Source organism: Lissotriton helveticus, chromosome 8 (assembly GCF_964261635.1).
Source record: "Lissotriton helveticus chromosome 8, aLisHel1.1, whole genome shotgun sequence".
Classification (NCBI taxonomy): Eukaryota; Metazoa; Chordata; class Amphibia; order Caudata; family Salamandridae; genus Lissotriton; species Lissotriton helveticus.
In genome coordinates this window covers 1,219,657,259-1,219,683,894 of record NC_136069.1, presented here as the reverse complement: position 1 = coordinate 1,219,683,894, position 26,636 = coordinate 1,219,657,259, and the positions used below count along the sequence as shown (strand labels likewise).

General features: G+C 47.2%; 1 protein-coding gene across 14 annotated transcripts in view; it reads right to left on the bottom strand.

Moving 5' to 3' along the window:
* Nucleotides 1-26,636, bottom strand: part of LOC144773261 (uncharacterized) — a 7,170,044-nt gene that overhangs the window by 5,829,941 nt on the left and 1,313,467 nt on the right. The gene's annotated exons all lie outside the window — the stretch shown is intronic.

The following is a 26,636-nucleotide window of genomic DNA, read 5'->3' as shown; positions in this document are numbered from 1 at the left end:
TGGCAGCCTGGGCCCCCCTGGCGGAGCGCATACCTGCGGTGCAGAGACCCGGCTGCTGAGGCTGAAGTGCAGTGGAGACTGCGGGAGGAGCCTGGTGAAAGGAGTTGTGGCTGAAGGTCTAATTACCGCTGTGGAGGACCGGATTGCCAGCGCCCGTCGGTGCTGGGTGCGGTGAGTGGGGCCGGTCCAGGCTGAGGCTTGGGCTGCGGAGGCGGAATCGGGCCTTGCGCTGGGGCCGCATCCTGTGAGCCGCAGCCGGCACGGGGCTTCTTTCTGGCGCTGATGCGAGAGACTTATCTCAGAATCTTGCCTTTTGCGAGTGCAATTTTTGCATTTGGGATTCATCATCCCAAATGCAAAAGTCGCTATTTAAGAATTCACACATTTGCGAAGAATTGAATTTAAGGAATCTCTATTTGAGATTCCTTAAATGCAATTCATGAAGCATTTTAAAATTGCGAAAATGCAATTTTGGGCCGCTATTTACCGAGAGGTCAGACCTCTCGGTAAATAGCAAAAACTTAGAAAAATGCTTTTAAAAGCATTTTTCTAAGTTGCATGTTGCACACACACATGTCCTTTGGACATGTGTGTGCGCAACACCTGTTTCAATTAACATTTAAGGGGTGCTACAGGGTGTCCTTTGGACACCCCTGGCACCCTTTCAATCGCTATCTTATTTGCGATTAGCTAATTGCTAATCGCAAATAAGGAATGCTCCCCATTCATTCCTATGGGCCTTTTGGCCCATAGGAATGAATGGGGAGTTATTCCTTATTTGCGATTAGCAATTTGCTACTCGCAAATAAGGAATGTGTAGGAATCGCTATTTATTTAGCAATTCCTACATGAATACCGTTTTGCGAGTCCTTAATAGCGATTCGCTATGAATCGCTATTAGGGGCTCGCAAAACGGCCCGTTGATGAATAAGGCTGTTAGTGAGGAGCCGGCTGGGGCCTTCTGAGGCGGTGACATTGGCGGCCTGCATCTGGGATAGTGCGGGAGGGGTTGCCACACTGCAAGCAGCAACTAGAAGCTGCTCTATTCACCCCGCACGGCTTTCAGCTGAGGACAGCGGGGGACATTACTGGTCTGCTGCTCCTTCCTATTATAGAGGCCTAGCAGGAATATTGTGTAGTGACATACGGCAGGCCACTGGGAGTGATTACAACCGCAGCGGTTTACATAATCACAGTAGGACATATTGACTGCCAACCGCAACGGGTCCCTGGTTCTCTTCTACTCTGCATGAGCATTGAAGCAGCATATTCCAGATCAGCCTCCAGTCCCAGGTGCATTTGACATAGACACAGCCTGGAGTACCAAAGATTTCCCAAACCACTGTAATTTCAACCCTGCATATGTGCGCGAGTGGGATGCCTGCTGGATTGGCCCGAGGTGCATCTTTGTGCTCAGGACCTTTACTGATGAGACATTTTTAGGTGCTGAACGGGACTCTGGGAACTTTTTTGAGGCTTTGGGGGTAGCTGCCCATAAACAATCTTGCTCTGCAGTGGGAACGATGATTTTGGCGGTGCCAAATAATCGCCTGTATCCACCTCACGCTGCCTCACATCTCCTTGCTGGTGGGACATCTTTAGGTGCTGAGCAGGACTCTGGGAACTCTTTTGAGACTTTGGAGGGAGCTGCCCAGGAACAATCTTGCTCTGCAGTGGGAAAGCTGATTTCAGTGCTGCCAAATAATTGCCAGTATCCATATCACGCCTCCCATCTCCGATACTAGGGCATCGACCAAAATCATGGGAAGGACTGATAAGAACCAGTCGCGGCTCACCATTGAGTCGCGACGGACCCCAAAGACTCTGCAGAAAGCTGCTTCTGACTCAGAGGCAGACGCGCAAATGGATGGGCCGCCCTCTTTGGAGTCCACATTGGTGGCCATGCAACGCACTCTGCAATCTATTGAGGGTGCAATGGCTGCGGTGAATCAACGTCTTGCCCACATGTCCTCTCAACTTGAGAAGCAGAACGCTCACATGGGGGAGGTGGAACAGAGGGTATCTGCGGCAGAAGATGGCCTGTCCGCAGTCTCAAACAAAACCTTGAATATGAAAAAAGTCCTCTCTGTCATCCAGGCGAAGAACGAGGACTTAGGAGCGCGGTCCCAGCGCAACAATATATGTTTTACCAGGCTTCTGCAATCGTCAAATGTGGGGAAGATGGAGACCTACATAGAGCGCCTAATCACAGACATCTTCGGTACTGAATATTTGTCCAGCATGTTCATTGTGGAGCGTGGTCATCGGTCCCTGGCTGCGCGAACGGTCCCGGGGGCTCCATCCCGCCCTATTATAGACAGGGTCCTGAATTATAGGGACCGGGACACAATTTTGTGCCTGGCTAGGGATAAGGATACCATTGTACATCAGGGCAACACGCTGGTCTTCTTTCCGGATTTTACGGTTGTTGTCCAAGCTGCTAGGAGGGAATTTGGCACGGTGGAACAGTTTTTGAGGAATGAAGGGGTCCCGTATGCCATGTTATATCCAGCCCAGCTGAGCATAGGCGCTGCGGAGGATAACAAGGTTTTCTCTTCACCGAAGGCCGCAATGGAGCATGCTAGAAAGCTGAAGTGCAAGAAGCGGGACTCTACGGCGGTGCCTGATGAGGAGTAGGGGGTGCACTTCATAATGAATATTATTATTGAGGATGGGTCTGGGTTTTTTGTCATGGTCTCTTTTTCATGCTGTGATTTCTGTATGGTCTTATTATCCCATGCTCATTTAATGTTTATGCTTACAGTGCATTTCATAGCAGATGGTGAAAAGTTGGTACAGCTGTTGCTGATGGAAAGGTTTTGTGGCCTTGTTAACTGGACAGCTGGTTCAACTGCCTGTTTCCTCATGGTTCACTACATTTAGTATGGCACGGAGTCCCACTCCTGTTATATGCCCTAGTATGCGATATCATGTCATGATTGGTGCCAGGGGTCTATCGTACTATTCAGTAAGCCTTTCCGTTTTTACTTCCCAGTGACATGATGGGTCATGGGATATGGTATGCGGTGTTCAGACATTGCATGCTTGGTCAACTCCTACACTGTAAGAGGGTTGCGCATCTGTGCCCCCACATATGGGTGTACCCCAAAATTGGTTGACTATTGAAGGGGGACGGGGGTTGGGAGGAGTTTTGGGATGGCTTTGGCATGGTTGGGGTGCTAAAGTGGGTGGGGGATGGGAGTGTTTTGGGGATGTTCTGTGTTCTTTCCCAGGTGGCGAAAAGTGGTATGTCACATTGACTGCAGCCTACTGTTCATCTGCTTTGAATTCCTCATTCAATGTCTAAATTTCTTGCAACCAGGTAATGGGTAATAGTATCAAGTTTATTACATGGAACGTATGTGGCCTTAACACGCCACAGAAAATCAGGATGGTGTTTGTGGGTCTAGACCGTTTGGGCGTGAGTGTGGCTTTCCTTCAGGAAACTCATAGAACTGCTACTTCAGCAACACGCATAGGTGTGGGTTGGGCCAGCGTGAGGGCGTCTTCCTCATACTCCTCGTATGCAAGGGGAGTGTTGACCTTAGTGAAAAAGGGGGTCCCTTTTATGAAACTTAGAACAGAGATGGATGATAATGGTTGGCTTTTGATTGTGCACGGCAGGCTGGGTGAAAAAACTGTGCTGTTAGGGAATATTTATGGGCCTAATGTGGATGACCCTGCGTTCTTCTCGGATGTGTGGCGTAGGATTCTGTCATTTCCCCCTGCTGAAATCCTCTGGGGTGGGGACTTCAATTTATATCTGGATGCCATCAAAGACAGGTATGGAACTGGCGAGGCTAGACCAAAAAGAGCGCCGACGTGTTGTGGGGGCCTATAGACGCGGGCATGTGCACGATATCTGGCGTCTGCGTCATACGGAGGCTCGCAAGAGTACTTTCACGTCTTCAGCGCATGGCTCGTGGTCCCGTATTGATTTGTGGTTGCTTTCGGGAGAGGTTTGTCATTGGGTCAAGAGAGTCTCTCATGAGGCCCGATCTCTCTCTGACCACTCCCCGGTGGTCCTAGAAATGATACTACCAGAATATCAAGCGCCACGATTTGCATGGAGGCCTCAGCCGTCGGAACTTAAAGACCCGGTGTTTAAGCAAACTATAGCGGAGGCCATCGTGAATTATTTTAAAGAAAATGAGGGCACAGTGGATAGTGCGGGGGTTCTTTGGGAGGCCTTTAATGTCACCATCTGAGGGGCCTGCATATTGGTGCAATCTGGAGTCCTACGTGATATCCGCCATCGGATATGGAAGTTAGCGACTGACATATCCCTCCTGGAGCATGCCTTTGATGCTGACCCTACGGCAGATAAACTAGCACAGATAAGGGAACTGGTCACAGAGCATAACGACACGTTGGAACAGGAGTTACGGCACTGCTCCAGACGTCGACTGGCTCGGTATTACGGGGAAGGTGGGCGACCTAGTCGTTCTTTAGACCAGAAGTTGGCGGAGCCCCGAAGTCAGGAGCCCATTAATGAGCTTATTGATGACACTGGTTCGCCTTGCCACTCGACGAAGGTGCTTTGCAAAATCTTACTGAAATTCTATAAAGATCTTTATGCTGCTGGGGAGTCCCCTCCATCAGGGGAGACGCATGACTATCTGGATGATGTGGCGCTGGGGTGGCTGTCCAATGCTCATCATGAGTATTTGGTGCAGCCCTTTGATGAGGAGGATGTGAAGGAAGCTAGAATGGCCTTGCCGACCAGTAAGGCGCTAGGCCCGATGGTCTGCCAAGTGAATTTTACAAGGCATACGCAGCGGTCTTGGCTCCGCGGTTAGTGGAGGTCCCCGCCGAGGCCTATGATGACGGGATTTTGTCACCTTCGCTCTGGAAGGCCTTGCTAGTCACCCCATTAAAACCAGAAAAGCCCCCTAATCAGTGCAGATCTTATAGACCACTCTCAATCATTAACATTGACACGAAGATATTGGCCAAAATGATAGCCACTAGGCTCCAACCTCTGATTCCCTTATTAGTATTAACAGATCAGTCCGGCTTCGTTAAGGAGCGCTCCACTACGCATAACCTGCGCACATAATTTTCCACGCTGCACTATTTTGAACCAGATTTCCAGGCAGTTGCTATGCTGCTAGACGCAGCAAAAGCATTCGATTCTATACACTGGTCATACATGTTCACGGTTCTGAGCAGGATGGGGTTTCCCCCTTCTTCGTGCAGTGGCTTAGAGTTCTTTATAATGGGCCGGTTGCCAGGGTGCGGGTTAACAGCAGGGTCTCGTCTTTATTTCCTACAGAAAGGGGCACGAGGCAGGGTTGCCCCCTGTCACCCATGCTTTTTTCTCTGGCACTAGAGCCTTTGGCATGTAAACTTCGCCAGAAGCATTCTGCCGCCGCATTACAGTTCTGACAGCGACCGTTGATTGTTTCGCTCTACGCAGACGATATGTTGCTCTATGTCCGGGAGCCTGCTATACACTTATCGCCACTGCTAAGGGAATATGTTGAGTTCGAAAGGTTCTCGGGACTTGGCATCAATTGGTCCAAGTCTGTGGTCTTTCCACTAACGGTGCATACAAGGGAATTTGACCTCGACTTCACATTAGCCTGGACCTCCAAGCCTGTGAAGTACCTGGGGGTGTGGATTCACAGGGATCCAGAGGTAGTGATAGCGGAGAACTATGGACGTTCTACCACTCGCATCACTGAGCAGGCAGATCGGTAGTCACGTCTTCCATTATCGTTGGCGGATAGAATCGCAGTGGTGAAAATGGAATTCCTACCTAAGATGCTGTACTTCTTTCTCAACATACACATTAAACTGAATATAGTGCTATTCCGCACATTACAGTCAGCGCTGGTGTCCTTTGTTTGGGGAGGGAAGAAACCCTGATGTTGATGGGATCTATTGGTGGAGCCCTTCGATAGGGGAGGTTTTGAGGCCCCTGACCTTCGTCTCTATTACCTCTGTGCACAGGCACACTTTGCCCATTATTGGCACTTCCCACAACGCTTTCAAACGCATGTGGCCATTGAAGCTGATGCTGTCCTTCCCATCCTGGTGCAGGCCATGGTCCTGTCGGGAGGCTCGGGTGGGCCCAGAATGGAGATAAATCCTCCGTTGTGCACGTCCTGGGGTATGCTCTTCTTCTGCCCATTGCGTCCCACCCGGGACTGTCGGCGGCACGGGAGCCCTCGTTTTGAGAGAGTTGGCGACGACGGGCATCGTTAGGGTAGAGGACCTGTACAAGAAGGGTCGCTTCAAAACCATTGGTGAAGCTCAAAATGGGGTGGAGCGTCGTTTCATGTTTAATTTCACGTATGTTTGGGTCCGCCAGGCCGTTCGGGATGCGTATCCGAACTTACCTGTGGAGCCTATAACTCTCCGGGCACTGCAGGCGGTACTTACGGGGGAGAACCGTAAAGGGCTTATCACTAGGCTTTATAACACCTCCCAGCGGGAACGTGAGTTAGAGGACCTACCTTCATGCCAGCGCTGCCAACCAGCGATAGGCAGCCCAATCCCGATGGAGGTCTGGACGGCAAGCTGTCAGCTCACGGGCCGGATTACGGCCAACTGCAACCTCAGAATCATCCATTTTAAGTACCTACATCAGGTATATTACTCACCATTGAAGCTCCACAAGTATGGCCTGAGAGAGACGGCGAATTGTGTGAGATGTGGTGCAGCGAATGCTGATTTTTATCATGTTGCATGGCTGTGTGGGACTGTGCTGGCCTTCTGGACTGATGTGACTCGCGTTTTGTCAGAGGTGGTGAGTGAGCCTGTAGACTGTATGCCCGAGTTGTGCCTTCTAGGTTATGTGAAATGCTTAAAGCCAGCCAGTACACGCATTGTTGCGATCTCCACTTTGTTTGCCAAGAGAGCGGTGGCGTAGAGATGGGGATCAAGGACCGCCCCCACTATAAAGCAGTGGCTCAGGGACCTAGTTTACTGTAGAGACCAGTTACAAGCGTATGAGGAGGAGTTGCCGGAGTCTTCCCGCCCCACAGATTTCTGGAGCCCCATTACGGCATATTTGATGACTCATCCTGATTTTTTTTTTTGTTTTGTTTTTTAAATTTAAACCCCGCATGGGCCACCAACCGATAACCGCGCCTATTCATCGCCCGACACGCATTGCCTATTAATTGCGTCTCCTGCAGGAGGACAATATCAGGAGAATGGCGCCTAAGGAATCGCAAAACAATACCCCGCTTAATTCTGTCCCCTAACCCATTGACATTCCAGGATAACAGTCTCAACTCGCCACCCCCCATCCCCGAAAAGTAGACAGAGCAGGACCCACATAGAACCCCACGATCAGTGCAGATGAGAAAAACAATACGATGCCTCGCGAGGAAACAAAAACACACACACACACCGCCACCACCCCCCAACTTGAACGTGTTACTCCCCCCACCCTGCACCCCTACGTACGACTAATAAGCCACCCCAACTTGCAGTGTGCCTGTCGCCCCATTACTAAACTAAGCTACGCAAAGAACCCAGGAGGAGGAAGAGTCCCCATTCACCCCCCGCCACCCCCAGGCTGATCTAGGCCTAACAGAAGACCCAAGTCCAGACTCAGCTGAAACAGCAGAAAAGTTCAGACGCCAGGATCCACAGGTAAAATCCTCATTCCGCCACACCCCCGTCGGCGCCGTCGGGGTGCCCAGTATGTTCATCTCTTATAGGCAGAGAGTCGAGCCAGTCACTGACATTTTCAGGGCGATCAAAGAAGAATACACGTTCCCGATATTCAATCCGAAGCCTGGTAGGGAACAACATGGCGTACTTGAGACCCAAGTCCGGGAATCGTTTCTTCACTCCCTGAAATCCAAGTCTTTGTTTCTGGACAAGCGGTGAAAAGTCAGGATAAAAAGAAACAGAGGCATTTTCAAAATTCACTGGGCCCTTGTCCCGTGAGGCCTGCAGAACAGCATCCCGGTCTCTGAAGTGGAACAACCTGGCAATAATGGGCCTCGGGGGAGCACCCGGCCTAGCCTTCCCGCCAGGGACACGATGAGCGCGCTCAACCGCAAAGAACTTGCTGAGGCCAGCGGGAGAAAGATAGTTGGTAATCAAGTCCTCCACCAAGAGGTCAACCCCCAGGATCTCGGGATTCTCCGGGACACCAATAAGGCGCACGTTGTTGCGACGGGCCCTATTTTCGTAGTCCTCAAGACGACGAGCCATCAGGTCATGCGAGGAACGCAGATTGCCGATCGCAGTCTGGGCTTCTGTGACATCCGCAGTAAGACTAGAAGTCTTCAAGCCCAATGACTCGACCCTCTCATTGGTCTTCGCAAGATCTGCTCTAATCAGCGTAATGCCAACGGCCACCGTGTCGATCTTAGAGGCTAGGGCCTCGTACTGATGTCCCATAGAGGCCTGCATGTTTGCAATGGCACCCATGACGTCCTGTAAGGATGGTTCCGAAGACGCTGAAAAGACGGTCTTAGGATTATCCGAAGTGCGGCCCGCAGCGCCAGGCGACCCATTGACCTGCGAGTAGTGATCCATAATGTTCCTGATTTGTTTTGAACAGTACTGTTGTATGCGCTGAAATTTCTGAATTGTCCTTTGATGTACACCTAACGGACAAGATCTGGACTACTACCAAGCCTGTCTTTAATATCACCATATATGTGGAATGTAATTCACTGGTTGTAATTCAACTAATATGTTGAGATTACAGTCATGGTGTTACCGCAGTGTGGTGCGCATATGTATATGTTTAGCCTCCTGGGATGGGGTTAGGGTTGGGATGGGAGAGGGGGAGTTCTTGAGATCTATGCATTTTATTTGCCTTATATTGATTCATATTCTTGTATGTGTCCTTTTTTGGAAATGTACTTGATAAAATTGATAAATAAAATAAAATTAAAAAAAAGTCCACCCACCACAGTATCTCTCTTGGACCCAGTGTCTTCACCAGTCACCACACCTCCCCAACGAAGTCTGGATCATTCATGTTTGCCCCTGTATACTGAAATCAGCCTAAATGGGTGTCCCTCAAGCATACCCACTAATAGTACATATCTTTCTTGTGGGTCACATATTGTAGTGTGCGTGTGCAAGTGTAGTCCCTTTCTAAGGATAATCGCAGTCCCTCTCACGTAATTGGAGTAACTTGCAACGCATTTCTCCCCAATCCATCCCGCCTGCTGGTGCGCACAGTTAGCCCCCCTCAGATGCAATTCTTGCAAAGACATATATCCACCCCATAAAGGATAAGATATGCAACGACCAGCCTCACTCTACTGCTATCATTCAGGCTGCGGACATTCCACGTATTGCTTTCAGAGTTGTCACATTTTCAGTGGGTATGCCCATGAACTCAGCTGCAGTCTCTCTAGTATGCTTACCAGCTCAGCATCACTTGATGTGTGACAGAAGGAGACCATAGAGGGGGGGCAGGGAAAGGGGAAGTAGGAAAAGACAACAGTAAAATGGTAAACAATCGTATATCCCTAATAACACCCCCCACTTCACACTATACTCGCCCAAATTGGCTGAAGAAAAACAATTCCTTCTCCCTAATACGGCCTTGAGAGTCCAACCAGCAAACCCAGAGAAGGATTCATCTCTGAGGGGGAACCACTAGAGGCCCAGCGTATCGCAGCTGGTGGAAGCTAGGTGGCTGGACGAGGTTCGCTCAGCAGGGGAGTCTCCGCAGTCAACAAGGCAGACAATACAAATCTTTAAAGGGTGTCCTGAAAGGGTAAGTTCGACATGAAGATACAATGAAAGAGGAGGCCCAGCCTTGCCAACCCGCAGATTATTGATCATTAGGCCAGCAAAGGACAGGCATTCAGTCGTTTTCACTGAGGGGGTCTCTCTCCACCGTGTTCATCTCCGATTGTGAAGGACGCTTGACTGGTCGAAAATACCGGGTTAATTTTGCAGCTAACGTGGGTTAGGTGAACTGTGAAGTTTTACCCAAATAGAAAATGCGTAGTTTTGAGGGGAAGAGCGGAGAGCATTTAATGTCCTCTTTCTGGAGCATCCTTTTCACTGACACAAGCTCCCTTCTGGCAGCATGTAAGGCCAGGGTAAAATCCAGATACGAGGCAGCGTTTTCCTGGTATATTGTTCCTTGCTGAGCTCCGGCCTTAAGCAGCAGAGTGTCCCGGTAGTTTAATAAATGGGCTATTATTGGCTTAGCTGGCGCTACCTAGGGAGGTATTGGGCCAATGGCTCTGTGGGCCCACTCTACAATGCAGACTGCTGACAATGAGTCGCCGTACAGGGAGGACAACATATCCTCCACATAATCTTCAACACGGTTCATGGCGGTAGACTCCGGGATTCCCACAATGCTTAGGTCGTTACATCTAGATCTAGTCCTCATTCTTGTTTCTGATCACCACCAGGACCTTTTCCATACTGAGCAGATTTTCCGCGTTGCTGCTCCCTCATCCTGAAGCGCTGACGTGCATTGTTTGACCTAACCAATGAGTTCATTATGGCTGGATACCTTATCCTTTAGCCTCTCCAATCTGTCAGAAATAGAGTACATTTTTAGGTCAATAGCCGTTAATGATTGTTATTCGCCTCTTGTGTCGGCGTTGCACCTGAACTTGCCACCATCTGTTCGTCCTCCGAGGGGTTGCTGCCCAGGGGAGGTCAGCGCTGCTCAAAGGTCATCTTGACATAACTTCTTGCACATAGATTTCCGCGCCAGGAACCCAGAACCATGCAAGAGATCGACACCGGTGCCATGAAACTAGGGCCTTGAAAGGGATGTCCTTAACCCTAGATATCGGTTCGCAGTACCGGGAGGAGGATGGGTGGGGCGGTAAAGAATCTAACACTAACTATTGTTTCTTACAGATATATCGTTATTGAAGGTAAGTAACTTGTGCATCTGAAAGAAACAGGTTAGTGTTAGATTCCTTACCTTAGAATAGATACCCCAGCAATACCAACCCCGGTGGTGAGTCTGCAAACCATGATCACACCAGAAAGTCCTGGAGAACGGAACGGCCGAAAAAGCCATCTCTCCGGACTTGGCTGTCCAGGCAGTAGTGTCTAGCAAACGTGTGCAGTGAGGTCCACGTAGCTGCCTGACAGATGTCCTGCAAGGGGACTCCCCGACCCAGGGCAGTAGTAGTCGCCGTGGCCCGAGTGGAATGGGCCCTCAGCCCAACAGGGGACTCCTTTCTAGCCAAGGAGTAACAGACCTTGATGCACAACACGACCCACCGAGAGATGGTCCATTTGTGCACCGCCCTTTACTTCTTTGCACCCACGTAACCAACAAAGAGCTGGTCGTCCACCCGGAAATGGCGTGTGTGATCAAGGCAGAAGGAGAGCGCACGTTTTGGGTACAGACAGTGGAGTCTCTCTTCCTCCTTTGAAGGATGCTGAGGCGGAAAGAAGGTGGGCAAGGTGATTGACTGCCCGAAGTGAAAGGCCGTAACCACCTTGGGCAGGAAAGAAGGAAGCGTTTTTAAAACAACTTTGTCCAGATGGACAGAAAGGAAAGGAGGCTTAAAAGATAGAGCCTGGAGCTCACTCACTCTCCTGGCAGAGGTGATGGCAACCAGGAATACAGTCTTAAGAGTCAGAAGACGAAGAGGGCAATTGTGAAGTGGCTCGAAAGGGAACGCACATCAGATAGGTTAGAACAAGGTTAGAGTCCCACTGAGGCATCACAAAAGGAACTGGAGGAAACATGCGCGTGATGCCTTTCAAGAATCTATTTACACTAGGGGACTTGAAAGGAGAAGGCGGATCAGGAAGCCTCAAGAAGGCAGAAATGGCAGAGAGGTAGCCCTTAAGTGTGTGCAGAGCTCTGCTGGGCAAGAGAAAGAAGGGAGAACCTCTGAAAGGGGGGCAGAGAGAGGATCCACAGCCTTAGCTGTGCACCATGCCACAAATTTATTCCACCTGCAGGCGTATACCGATTTTGTGGAGGGACGCATTGCTGCCAGAATCACATCACAGACTTCAGGAGGCAAGTCAAATGGCCTTAACTGCCGCCGCTCAATCTCCACGCATGGAGGTGGAGGCTGGACAGGTTTGGGTGGAGGACCGTCCCCTGCTGCTGCGACAGAAGGTCCTCCTGAAGAGGCAGATGAATCAGGGGATCGACTGACATGCTGAGTAGCTCGGGATACCAGTACCTTCGTGCCCAGTCCGGAGCCACAAGGATGACTTTGGCATGGTCGCGCCTGATCTTCTTCAGCACTCTGGGCAGAAGTGGTATAGGCAGAAAGGCATACAACAGACCGCAGCTCCACTGGGGACGAAAAGCGTCTCAGAGCGAGTGCCGCCTTGGAAATCCCAACACGCAGAACTGATGACATTGCGTGTTCTCTTCGGTGGCGAATAGATCTAAGCAAGGCTCTCCCCACTGCTGAAAAGAGGCCTTGCGCCACGTCCGAGTTCAGAAGCCATTCGTGATCCATCAAGCACCGGCAGCTGAGTTCGTCCGCCTTGTTTGTTCAGTACCACATGGCGGTGGGGTTGTCCGTGAACACCTGCACTACACTTCCCCGTACAGAGGGAAGGAATGCCTTCAGTGCAAGCCGGATCGCCAGCAGGACCTGAGCGAAAGTCAGCATCTTGAACTTCTCCTTCCGGAGGAAGCCCTTGACGCTCCATAGGTCCAAGATAGGGCGTAGGGCTCCTTTGCCCTTCTTGGGTACCAGAAAGTAGTGGGAATAGCAACCACGTCCTACTTCCGGCCCAGGAACGCGCTCGATGGCCCCCTTGGCCAGGAGCGCCGTAACTTCCACCTGGAGAAGTTACAAGTGATCCCCCGACATGCGGTGGTACAGCGGTGGCATGGCTGGAGGGGTCGACTCGAAGGGGAGGGAGTAGCCCCTTCGGACGATTTGCAGCACCGCCCTATCCAATGTGATGGAGCGCCAGTGAAGGAGGTGATGGCGAACCCTGTCCCCCACTGGCGTTGAATGGGCCTGAAAAGTCGGACTAGGAGGATTTTGAGGAAGATGCTGCGGGGGCCGGTGTGGAATGACCTTGCCGGTGTCACCCGGCACCGCCACGGCGGTTACCACGTCCGCGATCGCGTTGAGGTTGGTTCTGTGGCCTGTGGCTAGCTAGACGTGAGGGGGCGTCCCTTCCTTGGCCACGAAAGGGACGAAAGGCAGAAGATTGCTGGCGTTGGCCGATGCCCAAGGACTTGTCCGTAGCCCTGGAGTCCTTGAAACGCTCCAGCGCACTGTCCGCCTTGTCACCAAAGAGGCGACGGCCATCAAAGGGCATGTCCATAAGGAAGGCTTGGACATCCCCTGAAAAGTTGGCGGACCTCAGCCAGGCGTCGCGGCAAACCGCCACCGTCGTTGCAATTGCCCTGCCTAGCTAGTCCATGGTATCCTGTCCACACTGAATGGAATAGCGTGCTGCATCCCTTCCCACTGCTAGGGCTTGGGTAAGCTTTGCCTGGACCTCTGCCGGGTACTGCGGCAGCACTTCCACAACCGTATCCCACAGAGAGTGGGAGTAACGGCCCAAAAAGCAAGCGGTGTTGACAGACTGCAACCCCAAACTTAGTGAGGAGAACAGTTTCTTCCCAAACTGATCGTACCTTTTGGATTCCCAATCCGGAGGGGCGGTCGGGAATGCGGTCTGGGAGGTTGAGGCCTGGATCACCAGGCTGTCAGGGGTGGGGTCAACGGACAGGAAACTGGGGTCACCCGGAGCAAGGCGGTGGTGTCGGGCCACATTCCGATTTACAGGGAGGCCTATAGAGGGCTTGGACCAGGTGCCCAACAGAACGTCAGTGAGGGCTTCGTTAAACAGCAGGAGACGCTCCATGGAGCTTGCCTGCGGTTTGAGCACCTCAGTGAGGAGGTTAGTCCTCACAGCCGTTGTAGTGTAGTTCCTATCTTCCCAATAGGCTCTGCGCATTGGAATAATACCTACAGCAGTAAAGGCCTAGGCCAGACGTTAACTAGGTCTACTACTGTCGATACTAGACTTAAAGTTTTGGGTTTGCCAGCTTAGCTCAGAGTTCACTAGAAACTTTCTCGAATGTTCAAGGAGGAATTAACTTCCCTGATTAGACAAGAAGGAATTTAGTTTCTGACAACCATAGAACATGACAACTTTGCTCTCCCCTAATCAAGAGTCAATCTCGAGAGTCGTGTGAACAAAAGGCAAATTATTTTACTCAGTCAGTACGTGCATTCTTAGTCTCATCAGAATGTAGAGAAAAGGAAGAGACGGGCGTGTTCAATAAAAAGGTGTTATTTATTGATCAGTCTCTTTTCTCATACAAGAGAAATGGATCGATATTATTGCAATACTTATAGCTAAGTAAAGTGCATACATTAAAAGCAATAGTATAAAATAATACTGTAAAAACATTGATATGGTTTCTAAGCCATAAGATGTTTTAAAATGAATAACATATATTATATACACATATACATTTGACTAAACGTACTCAACTGGTGTTTCTAGATACGCCTACCCCGTGTACCTGACCTAAGTCTAATACGTGGGCGGGAATAGATAGTTACAGTTTAAGTTAAGTTTGTTTTTGCCAAGTGAATAACTAAAGAATTCTCTGTGAGGGGTTATTCAGTTCTGTACCTGGAATTTAGGATGAATGAGGAATGGTATCTCTTTCTCTGGTCTCGATATTCCAGGCTGCCTGCGAGGGCTACCCGGAAACGCCGGTGCTGGATTCTCGGCAGGAGAAAGCAGCTTCTCTCAGCGCGTCAGGAAGGCGGGGCTGCTGCCAGCGGGGTCTGCTCTGCTCTTCGCTTCGGCAAGTATGGCTGCTCCGTCTCGTCACCACGCGTGTGTTTTGCATATGGCAAGATCGGTAATATTTATACCTTTAAGGTGCCGAGATTGACGTAAGGATGGACATAGATACGTCAATAAAGATGTCATACGACTTGCTCGTTAGCACATTCTTTTACTAAAGTTCTCGGTGAAATCAAAACAATGGCCGCAGGGTTTTGCCAGGTTGTCATAGGTTTGATTTGTTATGAGAACTCCGTATGCCTTATCAGGGGCTGGAGGAATATCGCTTGTCTAATTAGATCGCAAGTGTTATGACCTAATCAGATAACACGTTCCTGTGCCGTAGTGTGACTGCGTCAGATAACGGTATCTGCATCATGGGGGTTTTCTGCCTCATGGGCTGACTGCTAGTTAACTTGTTGGTTTGTTTAACTAGAATAGGGTCAGGAATAGGGGGATCGATTCAGGACCTATAGGAATACATGACACCCACTCCACGCTAACTATGGACATATTTACTAATCTAGGCATAGTATAACATAGTACAACATACTATAGAGTAGTGTGTATACCTTACCACCCCAAAATACATAAATGCATTGGAAATTTTCAAATATACTGAAAAAAAATTGCAGACATATATATATGGTATGCACTCAATTGTCCGTGAACTGGAGCGAAAATGTTCATGTGACTTTATTTTTAAAGTTGAAGGCCGAATTCAGGGAACGCCGTGTGCGAGCTTGCTCAAAAGTCTCTATTTCTGTTCGGGTGAGAACATCATATCATTTAGGCTTTCGAAAAAACTGTCAACAGCTTCCTGGGAAAGTTCCACTAACTCGGAAATAGGTGTAATCATGCATTCTTGCGCATGATTGTCTCCATTGACATTCTGATTTGCATTACTGACAGAAGGTCGTACCTGTTCGATGCTGCTTTCATCTTGAACTTCACTACCCATCAATCGTAGTGGTGAAGCTTCCACGAATGCCGTCATCAGGATTGGTAGCCTTTGAGGGCAGCACAAAGCATGAACCTTGATCGGGCTCAACAATGTTTCTGCATCCATCGGCGCTTCCGATTGTAGCGTCAGACAGGTGTCTAACACGCATTCTTCTCCGCATAGCAGACACCTCAATACAGGTAAAACACATCTTTGCCACATTGGTCGAAATGATAGAAACCAAGTCATGTTCAGGTCTCTAAGCCGGGAGAGTCCCAGGATTTTTGATATCCGGTCCCGGTATCCAATGGCTAGGATTGTTTCGTCCCTTGTCGCAAGAGTTTTGTCTGTGACATGGGTTGCCATAACGAAAAATAAGGACTAAGAATAGGATTCCTGCAATTAGTCCCAGGATCAGGGGAAGTCTGCCAAAAATCGAATGGACGAAATCTGGAAAAATACCCAGTATGGCTTTGAATGGTGTTAATGCCATCGAAAATACTGTCTTAAATACCTTTGAGACCCCATTGGTATCAGAAATATTTAAGATTTCATTCAGGATTTCCGCGAAATGTACGGGGGAATTAGTTGATAATAATGTATGTATCTCTGCAGTCGTCCTTGCGACTTGTAGATCATACGTTTCTTTTGATGACGAGAGCCTGGTAGGCGTCTGAAGAAGGACTGTTTTCATTCTGCTTAAAGTATCTATTCGAATAGAAGTAATTTTCAAATCGGGCCATGCCCTTGCCTCCCTGTCTGGGAAGGAGCTGGGGAACAATGTGCGTCCACAGCACTTGACCTTCGCAGTAGTAGTTACTAGATAAGGAGTCCCGGGCATAAGACTACAACATCTGCGGTCTACAATAAGAATGTAACTCCCATTATAGAGTCTTTGAAAGAATGGTTCTATTTCGGTTGCAGGTGCGCCTTGCTGGTGACATGAAAGGTTGTATGAATTCCCTTCACAGGCTCCATGCAAACTAATTCCGTTACACAGAAGTGTGCCACTTAGTGACATCGCACAATTGTTGCCACTAAGAAACACTTTCTGTCCTTTATTACTGACACATGCATGTGAATAGGGCAGGTTCCATGTTGTTTTAAGGTACCCCTTTCCCAATTTCTCGTACATGCCAGCCTGTATATATTTTTGGCAGTATTGAAACCTGAAGGTTGAGATTGGAATATTTATTATCCCATGTATTATCCATTCATTGACAGGTCGTTCTGACATTGTCATTGGTAATCTTTCTAGTTTTTCAATGCTCAAGATTGTATAATCAGCACCCTTTTGCGCCATACTGATTTGTCTATCAGTAAGGTTAAAGATTTGGAATAGTGACGTTGTGTTGATTAAACGCCAAGGCACATAGCCTGAACGCAGATTTTGTAACGTCCAGCCAAGCTGTACAATAGAACGCAATTGTGACTGACCGTGTTGTAATAGCAGTAAGTCTTGCGATAATATATCGATTGCTGACGACACAATGCTGTCCAAAGAAAAAATTCTGGAGGACAGAGTCATTAACCCATTGTCCACTACAGAAAGTGATTTTTCCAAATTAATACGGTCAATTTCCCGTATTCTCTCTGCTGTTTCAATTTGAGTAACCTTCCAGGCCTCATTGTATGCTGCATATACAGAGGCTGCTATGAAACGCTTTTGACGCTGTTTGCGTGGTCCCAAAGTGAAATCACGCAAGTCAGCACCATCAGTAAGTAAAGTTAGGTGTTGTATAATTTCTGCCAGTGTGGAAGTTTGTAGCCATTGAAGGCATAATTTGCCCACTCTGTAGGTGGTTATTATCCCTGGGTGATGTCTTTGAGGATATCTAGGGTCTGGCCTGGTCATTTTGAACCCCTGTGTTTTGTTCAGGAATCTGTCTTGACAGTTATTAGTATCTGTGGGCCAGATCAACCACTGTTTCCAATCAGGATGTGTTCTGTTTTGGTTTAATATATGGTTTACGCCTATCTCTTCATCTGTATCAGAGTTATTGCTAAACATTATTGGCTTTGGAATAGACGGTTTTATTTAAATCTTTGATTTTGGCTAAGCCAAGACAGGTGGTCTGTTGAACAGTGTCATTTAAAAATATCATTTGTTCTGGGATCATGCAGGCTCTAAACAAAGCTTCTATACCCTGTACTTGCCATTCTTTTGTACCCCAAACACTTTTCAATTCAACATTTTTGTCCCAATAATCAAATCCAAAAGTATTCATTTGTTCAAAAAATGAGTCTGAATATAACAATTTTGTGTTGGTTATCATGGTTTTGGTTCCTGTCTTGTTTGACAATTTAAAATAAAATGCTTCAGCATTACTTGTGTTAAAACCTGAAAAATATGAATATTTGTCGTAAACGGTTCTTGAGCTCCCTTTTGGAGGTGTTGCACCATGTTCCCATTGATTATAATTTAAAACATTTCTAGGTTGTGCAGATCTATGTAGAAAGTGGTTACCATAGTGGTTATAGCAATACATACTGTCATAATTTGTAGAACCCTGCAAATAATCATGTTTGGTAAATTTAGCAGACATTACTAAGTCAGACATCATGTTATTAATGCTTTCGAAGTCCCAATCATCAGCAAATGAGTTTGGTTTTGCAAAGTCACTCAATGAGATCTTAATTTGGTGTGGATATTTCAGGATCTCGACCGGACCATAAATTTCATAGTCAGTGTTGTCCCAAGCTACCCCACCAGGTATCGGATTGGCTGTGAAGTTGGCTGAAGAAAGTTCTCTTTTCTCGACGTGTGAAGATGTGTGTGGTTTGAGGATCAAGTTGATTTTCTGACTTGCTGTGTCCCTTTTAGCATATTTTCCCTCAATGAAGCGTCCCAAAGTAAGTACCATGATGAGCCAAAGTATGAGGATAAATGCACCAAAACCCACCCAAAATTCAATCCATGGAGAAATCAGATATGTTTCTTTCAGTTGTCTCAAAAGTTCCTTAGCTTTGTCTTTAAAGGTTTTTGATGATGGCTGTGTCTTTGATTCGCTGAAGCCCTCAGAGGAATCATCGAAGTTAATGAAGTAGCCGGATGCAGTTCTGTCAATTGTTCCAATTGGTTCAGGATTTCTGTTTCTTGCATTTTCACTTGGTACTTCATTATAGATTGGTGTGTCTCTGCTAAATGTTTTTATTTGGGTTTTCAGAGGTCTTAGTTCTATTGCATTGTTGCATAGTCCTTGTTGTTCTTCTGTAGGCGTTTCGAATGTGATGAGCCTCTTCGTTAGGACCTCTGTACTGGTAGCAAACCTTGGTGTTCTGCTACTTATTGGGAGTCCACTTGGCCTACTGTTTGTTATCGGCCACATGTTGTGGTTTTACCAGGTCGATTGATACAACTCGGTTCTCCTTTTTACCAGCAAGTGGCGGTAGTACAACTGATCTTGTCCCGTTGACAAGACAAGACAGGAACTGCTTTTCTGTAAGAAGGCCCAAATTCCTTCTTTACCGCGATCTTTTCCCTGACTAGATCCCCGACTTTTGGAATCCAGACAGGTCTTGCTGGGACAGGTGGTGGTTCTTCAGTGGTTGTTGGCTGTTGTTTCAACTTTATGTTGCTCAGGTCTTTTCTTGTTTTGTTTAAGTCCTGCAAAATAGCCAAACGGTCTTTGATATCAAAGCTTTTTTCTTTCACCACTGAAGTCTGACTATCAATGTCAGAGATCATCATCCTAGTTCCAAATAATAATTCGTACGCACTGAATCCCTTCAGAGAATTTCTTGGCAAGTTATTGAGACTACGTTGGACACTTATTAGATGTTTGACCCACCCAGCTCCCGAACCTAATATCCTTTCCGCTATAGATTGCTTTATGCCTTGGTTTTTTCTTTACACCGTCCCGTACCCTCAGGAAGGAAGTGAGAAGATTCCCGCTGGACTATGCTCATTTGGCCATGTTTCCCCCCAGGCAGGAGGGCTTGAGTGAAAACAATAGTCAAACGTAGCATGCGCTTAGCGTATATGCCATTTAGACCCGCAAATCTTTGTATAACAGTCCGGACGTCAGCCGAGTGCTGGTGATCTACATTATAAGTGGAACTAGCCTGTATATGTTAATCGCAACCCTTCCTTTTTACTCCTGATTTTTCCTGGAGTAGAACGACGAGGTATTAAACTGTTTCTCTCCCCACTGCGATCTCTGTTGCAGTTTGGGCAGTTTTTTACAAACATGGTATGACGCAGGCTCATGCCTGGCCACCAGTACCGTGATTGTAATTCTTCCAGAGAATCTTTTATTTTAAGGTGTCTGAGACCCTCGCCCATGTGTGCGTCTGCGATTAACAAGTTTCTCCTGTCCATGTTTGGAATCACTCTATCCCCCACTCCAGGGATTCGAGCAAAAGGGACGGAGTTTGCATCGATTATGTATGTATAATTGAGTGGATAGTTGATCGGTAACGCTGAGCAGTCGCCTTTTGATGACGTTTTCACTGCCAGCACTGTTTCACCGTCAATGTATTTTAATGTACGCTTTTTTTCGATCTACGGGAGCCGATTTAGTGGCTGCCGCTGTGGCTGTCTCAGCCAATGAATTCCCTACAACGTGAACGCCATCACGCTGATGACTCAGTGAGTGAGTCACGTGAGTCTTTGGTAGTTCTTTTTGTAAAAGAGCTATTTGTTCCCAGAGCAGTTTCTGCTTTATTGGTGCATCTGTGTCATCTTTGTAACCGTTTTGAATCCATGTCTGCAAATCGCTGTTATATGATTTGACGCAGTAATATGAATCTGACACTATAAGTGTCGGGAATTCGCGATCCGCATTATCTAGCGCTATTTTTAAAGCTAATATTTCAGTTTGTTGTTCTGAATTACTTTCTACTGAGTGTGTCTTTATTAATAGAGGTTTTAGTTTACCTCCGCGCCACACTTCTTTTGTAATCTCACATGTGGGGTTGTATGCTTGTTCTCCCCAAACGGAGGGTTGAGCATGTCCGTCTGTATAGATTACACAGGCGTAATGTCGTAAAGGCAGAATGTCGATTGGCAGAGGGTATGTTTCTTCATATTCTAGATTTTTTAATTCTTCTAGTTCTGGATCAAAGTAGTAGTATACTTTGTCCGTTGTGATAGAATTCACCCATTGTATCCATTCCGGATTCAATGCTGTTGTTGGTAAATTCCACGGTGTTGTTAGTGCCTCAAAGGCTGATTTTGCTGTTCTGACTGTGATATGTCTACCGTCCGCTTGATCTTTCTCTCTAGCTATTGCGGTTTGAACTGCATGAACAATTTTTTCTTTGTTGCTGAATTTCTGTTCAGCTTCTGTGTACAAGTGTGATTTTAATGCAATCGGTACCTTTTCTCCCTCATTAGAGGTCAGGTATGTGAATCCGCATCTCCCTGGGATGACTCGAATCACAAGATTGCGTGTGTTATCACGTGTTTCTAATTTTGTTTTAATTAGCATGTCTGTTTGTAAGGATCTCAAAATTTCTGTGTGTATTTGAGTCCAATTGGATCTTTTAAAATCTGGTTTAATTAGATCATAAAGGGGTTTGACCCTTTCTGCGTAATTTGCAATGTATGTTCTTCCGAAATTTAGGAAGCCTAGAATCGACTGTAAGTTTTTTAGTGTTCTAGGTGCTTGGAGTACGGCACATTTCTCTAGGAAATTGTCAGCCAGGCTTTTGCCTTCGCTTGATAATTCATATCCTAAGAACAGGACTGTCAGATGGGCAATTCTGGATTTTTTAAAGTTGAATTTGTAACCCTCTGCAGCGAACCCAAGTATTATGGTGTTCACTCTTTTCAAGTGAGTCTCCAAGTCATCATCTGTTAAGTAAATGTCATCGACATAAGATAATGCTTCATCATCATATAGTTGAAGTAATTCTGTTACTCTCGCTGAGAATACCCCCGGGCTGTTCTTGTACCCCTGGGCTAACCGACAGAATTGTTTTTGAGTGCCATTTACTGAGAATGCAGTTAAATATCTGCTCTCTGGTGCTATGTTTTGACAAAAGAATCCATTAGAGATGTCTAAGGTTGTTTTGTATTTTTTGCGCACTATGTTATTCATTAGTGCAGCACTGTGTGAGTTTTGCACTGCAAAAGTTTTGCAACATGTGTTAAGGTGTCGGTAATCCAAAACTAGACGATATGAATTGTCTGGTTTGGAGACCGGAAACAAAGGATTGTTCATTTGTGAGGTGCAAGTTTCAATCACCCCCTGGTATTCTAGCTGATCTAGTATTTCATTTACCTGTTTTTTAGCTTCTTGCTTAATTGGGTACTGCCTTTGTGCAGTAGGTTGTGATTTTAACTGGATTTTGTGAGGAGGGGAGTCCTCATCCCATCCTACATGATTTTTATATAAAGCAGGTGCTAGAGCCACTGCCCACTTTCTAGCAAGTGTGTATTTTTTATGAATTGGAATTTGATTTGAGAAGGCAGGCATAATTACTTCTTCGCCATGAGGGCACTCCCTGACAAACTCTGGTGGCCAGTCTTTTTCAGCTGGAAGGATGTCATAGCCCTTGGAGAGATTATCCCAAAATAGTCCCCTTATTTTCCTAGTCTTATCTCCCTCTATACGTAATGTTATCTCGTATATCTTGTGAGGTTTGCTAACCCTGGTGTCTGCAGTTTCCACTTGAAGATATTCATTCGTGTCCACTGTCTCCAGATGATTCATAAGGACTTTGCGAGCTATGCTCACTTCTGCTGCGCTGTCTAGCAATGTCTGAGCCCACTCTCCGTTTTTCAGTTGTGTCCTCAGTATTCTCGGCATTGTTAACTACCTTGATACTGGCTACCTTCTTTTTTGGAAATTGTAATTTCTTTTTTAGCTGAGCAGGTTCCTTGTCTTTGGACTTGGCGTGCTCTTCTCTTTGTTCTGATCGTCCTCTTCTTTCGGATTTCTGCGAGGAAGTCTGAAAAGATTGAGAGGGACGCGTATCAATGTCTTGATATCTATAAGGTTTTTTTATATTATCCCTATTTCTAAGGTTATATCTTTTCCCAGAGGGGTCACTCTGGGGTGACCTGTGTCTTTGGTTCGGAGATTTCTCCCTCCGCCTAGGAGACCTTCCTCTGGACTGGAATTTCTTTTCTTTAGGATTGGATTGTTTGTTTCCATCCCAGTTCTTTTTTGGTGAATTATTATTAAAAAATATTTTTTCAGGACTTTCAGTCAGTTGCGGTTTTACTGGTATTCCACCTAAACTGTCTCTACCTAGTTCCTCATAGGATTTTTCTATGATTCTGGCAATTTCAGCTGGTTGGTCTGCTATATCTGTCTCTTTTAACCTCTGGCGGATCGCCACGTTGGCTGCTTCACCTTTTATGTTGGCTAATAATATAGCCGAGACCTGCTTGAAGTCTTTCAGTAATTTCATACCAAGAGTTAAAGCGGGTTCTGGACCGTATTCGTCTTGAATTTGTTTTAGCACATCTGGTATCACCGAAATGGATGGAACACCGTGCGTTTTTGTGTAGATGGAAGCAAAGACTGTACCCCAAGTGTCACAGTCCTCTATGTGTGGTGCGATTCCCATTGGGAGACAGATAGTCAGAATCCTGTGTTTTTCTAGCGGGGTGGTGTCAGGAAACACCGCCTCTATTTGGGTAATTTTCTGTGCCAACCAGAATGGTATTTGTTCCCGTTTAGTCGGTACTTTACCTAGGCAGGATTGGATGTTCTGTGGTGTAATTTTATTTGTGTTCCCTTGTTGAGGGGTCAGCTGTGGAAGTTTAATCGCTGGCTGAATTGTTGATGTCCGCATCACATACTGAACTAATTGTCTATGAATTTTTATTAATTGTTTTAGCTGTGTTAACAGTTCTGCTGCAGACATCCCATTGATGTCTGGATGTGGTGTGTATCCGGCTAGGACCGGCCACGTTGCTCCTGGTCTACCTAAAGGACCGAGTCTGGTGATGTGTTTATTATGTTTTAGGGCGCCATCAAATAAGAGCAAATGCTCTTGGAATTTGAGTGGTACTTCCACCTCCTCGAAAGGAGTGTACTCATTAGGAGGTTCCTCTATTTTGTAATAGTGGAAGTACTTTGTTACAGCATTTGCTGCTGGAAAATGTATCCATGAATAATATACCTCTGTCTGCCGATATTCGTGTGCCTCAATTACGAATATGACTGTGCCACCTCTAGGTGTCAGTCCATTTTCTATAAGTTTCAAGGTTATAGATTTTCTTTTAATGACCGGGATGAGTATTATATCCGGGTCTGCATCTTGTAGTGCAGTATCAGCTTCTGCTATGTCAGCTGCTAATCTAACTGCCTCTCTTTCTTCTTCATTTTCTGACATTTTACTGTCCTGAAGGTTATTTTGTTTGTTTGCAGATCAGGTTTCTTATGGAAATAAAGATTAGATGCACAATATGTTGGAACTGTTTATCCTTCAACGTTGACTATACCAAGAACCATACATAGGAGTTCCCTCCTGCGAGGTCTGGCGGATATAACCTTTCACCCACTCCAGACGTCTTTGGAGTATTTGGGAAAAGGGGTCTGAGTGAGAAAGCATGACAGAGTTACTCTAAATGTCTTACGTTAGTTTTATCGCCCTTTCCAAACGCGTTGGGCGCCATGTAGTGTAGTTCCTATCTTCCCAATAGGCTCTGCGCATTGGAATAATACCTACAGCAGTAAAGGCCTAGGCCAGACGTTAACTAGGTCTACTACTGTCGATACTAGACTTAAAGTTTTGGGTTTGCCAGCTTAGCTCAGAGTTCACTAGAAACTTTCTCGAATGTTCAAGGAGGAATTAACTTCCCTGATTAGACAAGAAGGGATTTAGTTTCTGACAACCATAGAACATGACAACTTTGCTCTCCCCTAATCAAGAGTCAATCTCGAGAGTCGTGTGAACAAAAGGCAAATTATTTTACTCAGTCAGTACGTGCATTCTTAGTCTCATCAGAATGTAGAGAAAAGGAAGAGACGGGCGTGTTCAATAAAAAGGTGTTATTTATTGATCAGTCTCTTTTCTCATACAAGAGAAATGGATCGATATTATTGCAATACTTATAGCTAAGTAAAGTGCATACATTAAAAGCAATAGTATAAAATAATACTGTAAAAACATTGATATGGTTTCTAAGCCATAAGATGTTTTAAAATGAATAAAATATATTATATACACATATACATTTGACTAAACGTACTCAACTGGTGTTTCTAGATACGCCTACCCCGTGTACCTGACCTAAGTCTAATACGTGGGCGGGAATAGATAGTTACAGTTTAAGTTAAGTTTGTTTTTGCCAAGTGAATAACTAAAGAATTCTCTGTGAGGGGTTATTCAGTTCTGTACCTGGAATTTAGGATGAATGAGGAATGGTATCTCTTTCTCTGGTCTCGATATTCCAGGCTGCCTGCGAGGGCTACCCGGAAACGCCGGTGCTGGATTCTCGGCAGGAGAAAGCAGCTTCTCTCAGCGCGTCAGGAAGGCGGGGCTGCTGCCAGCGGGGTCTGCTCTGCTCTTCGCTTCGGCAAGTATGGCTGCTCCGTCTCGTCACCACGCGTGTGTTTTGCATATGGCAAGATCGGTAATATTTATACCTTTAAGGTGCCGAGATTGACGTAAGGATGGACATAGATACGTCAATAAAGATGTCATACGACTTGCTCGTTAGCACATTCTTTTACTAAAGTTCTCGGTGAAATCAAAACAATGGCCGCAGGGTTTTGCCAGGTTGTCATAGGTTTGATTTGTTATGAGAACTCCGTATGCCTTATCAGGGGCTGGAAGAATATCGCTTGTCTAATTAGATCGCAAGTGTTATGACCTAATCAGATAACACGTTCCTGTGCCGTAGTGTGACTGCGTCAGATAACGGTATCTGCATCATGGGGGTTTTCTGCCTCATGGGCTGACTGCTAGTTAACTTGTTGGTTTGTTTAACTAGAATAGGGTCAGGAATAGGGGGATCGATTCAGGACCTATAGGAATACATGACACCGTGACTGGGAGCTCAAGAGCCAAGGCCTTGGCTGCCCTAGTCAGCACCACGCTGTAAGCAGCCTCCTCCTCCGTAGCCACCGTAGGAGGGGAGACAAATCAAGTGTCGGGCGAAGTGTCCAAACCACTGGCCTCCCCCAGTTCATCTGCCCAGTCCTGGCTCAACTGGCACTGCAGTGCCAGAGGGTCCTCAGACCCCTCCCAATTCCCCTCATCATCCATCTCCTGAAGGCCAGGAATAAATGATGGAGCCGGGTCGTCGGTAAAGGGCTCACCAATCGGCGTCGAAGACGCGCCGGGTGGCGCCGGTCCGACGCCGGATCCAGACCAGGTTGGGGATTGGGGACACCGCCGTCCGGGGACAACGTCAGAGCAACACCCTTGGTGACGGCGCCGGCGGAGGGGTCGTAAGGTCAACGTCCTGGATCCCGAGGAACCCTGCGTGCAGCCCAGGGACTGGCGGGTGTGGAGCTGGACGCGGCGCTTGCGGCTCTAGCGGAGCCCCGTGTCGCACGAGCGTCGGGGGGAGTAAGAAGAGCGATGTCGCTTCTTCGACTTCTTGGTTCTTGTGCCTCGACTTACCTGAGGACTTGGAGCCCGACGAGTGGTGTCGCTGCGACCGGTCCCTCGACCTCCTCAAGGACAGGGACCTCGAGCGGCACGGGCCGACTGCCGGATCTCGAGGCGCTTATGGGACTGCTCCCGCCTAGCCTTCGACGTCAAAGCCCGGCAGTCGGGGCACGACTTGTCATCGTGGTCGGCCCCGAGGCAGTAAAGGCACCAACGGTGTGAGTCAGTAACCGACATCATGCGGTGACATTCGTCGCAGAGTTTGAACCCGGGCATCCCTATCGGTACCGGAGTCGAGTATTGACTCGAGAAGATCCAAAAGAGATCAAAAAAGTTAGTCAAACAATGACAAGGAGCACTGCTCTTCCCGGATCTGCGCTTGCTGGTGTGGAAAAAAGAACTGACGTCAGCACGCGAGGGCGGCGTCTAAGTACTCCGACGATGTCATCCCGGCGACCACGATGCC